The following is a 1,568-nucleotide window of genomic DNA, read 5'->3' as shown; positions in this document are numbered from 1 at the left end:
AAACTTTGAGTGGTTTTAATCAGATCAGAGACCATGGTTGCTAAGTCAGAGTTATTCTGCTTAGAACTCTCTGTCTGTTGCTGAGAAGATGATGGAAAAGGCTTGCTATTGCTAAACCTGTTTCTTCCACCATTATTGTTGTTGAAACCTTGTTGGGGTCTCTGTTGATCCTTCCATGAAAAATTTGGATGATTTCTCCATGAAGGATTATAGGTGTTTCCATAGGGTTCTCCCATGTAATTCACCTCTTCCATTGAAGGGTTCTCAGGATCATAAGCTTCTTCCTCAGATGAAGCCTCCTTAGTACTGCTTGGTGCATTTTGCAATCCAGACAGACTTTGAGAAATCATATTGACTTGTTGAGTCAATATTTTATTCTGAGCCAATATGGCATTCAGAGTGTCAATCTCAAGAATTCCTTTCTTCTGACTAGTCCCACTGTTCACAGGATTTCTTTCAGAAGTGTACATGAATTGGTTATTTGCAACCATTTCAATCAGTTCTTGAGCTTCAGTAGGCGTCTTCTTCAGATGAAGAGATCCTCCTGCAGAGCTATCCAAAGACATCTTGGATAGTTCAGAGAGACCATCATAGAAAATACCTATGATGCTCCATTCAGAAAGCATGTCAGAGGGACATTTTCTGATTAATTGTTTGTACCTTTCCCAAGCTTCATAGAGGGATTCTCCTTCCTTCTGTCTGAAGGTTTGGACTTCCACTCTAAGCTTACTCAATTTTTGAGGTGGAAAGAACTTTGCCAAGAAGGCATTGACTAGCTATTCCCAAGAGTCCAGGCTTTCTTTAGGTTGAGAGTCCAACCATGTCCTAGTTCTGTCTCTTACAGCAAAAGGGAATAGCATAAGTCTGTAGACCTCAGGGTCAACCCCATTAGTCTTGACAGTGTCACAGATTTGCAAGAACTCAGCCAAAAACTGATGAGGATCTTCCAGTGGAAGTCCATGGAACTTGCAATTCTGTTGCATTAGAGAAACTAATTGAGGCTTAAGCTCAAAGTTGTTTGCTCCAATGGCAGGGATAGAGATGCTTCTCCCATAGAAGTCGGGAGTAGGTGCAGCAAAGTCACCCAGCACCTTCCTTGCATTGTTGGCATTGTTGTTGTTTTCGGCTGCCATGTGTTCTTCTTCTTTGAAGAATTCGTTCAGGTCCTCTAAAGAGAGTTGTGCTTTGGCTTTTCTTAGCTTTCTCTTCAAGGTCCTTTCAGGTTCAGGGTCAGCTTCAACAAGAATGCTTTTGTCTTTGCTCCTGCTCATAAGAAAGAGAAGAGAACAAGAAAATGTGGAATCCTCTATGTCACAGTATAGAGATTCCTTGAAGTGTCAGAGGAAGAGAAGGGTAGAAGACAGAAGTAGAAAATTCGAACTTATCAAAGAAGATGGAGTTCGAATTTTGCATTAAGGAATAGTGTTAGTCCATAAATAGAAGGATGTGAGAAGAAGGGAAGTGATTTTCGAAAATTAAGTGAAAAATTTTGAAAATATTTTTTTTTTTGAAAAACATTACTTAATTTTCGAAAATGAAAATGGAAAAGAAATCAAGTAATTTTTGAA

At 39.4% G+C, this 1,568-nt stretch overlaps 1 non-coding gene across 1 annotated transcript; it reads left to right on the top strand.

The window, feature by feature from the left end:
- Positions 1-620: 620 nt before the first annotated feature.
- On the top strand, positions 621-728 carry LOC112804528 (small nucleolar RNA R71). Its single transcript, XR_003203140.1, has one exon. It is a non-coding gene; the product is annotated as a small nucleolar RNA R71 (small nucleolar RNA).
- The last annotated feature ends 840 nt before the right edge of the window (positions 729-1,568 follow it).

The sequence above is a fragment of the Arachis hypogaea genome, chromosome 5, assembly GCF_003086295.3.
Source record: "Arachis hypogaea cultivar Tifrunner chromosome 5, arahy.Tifrunner.gnm2.J5K5, whole genome shotgun sequence".
In the NCBI taxonomy this organism is placed as follows: Eukaryota; Viridiplantae; Streptophyta; class Magnoliopsida; order Fabales; family Fabaceae; genus Arachis; species Arachis hypogaea.
This window is presented reverse-complemented; position numbering and strand designations above follow the sequence as displayed.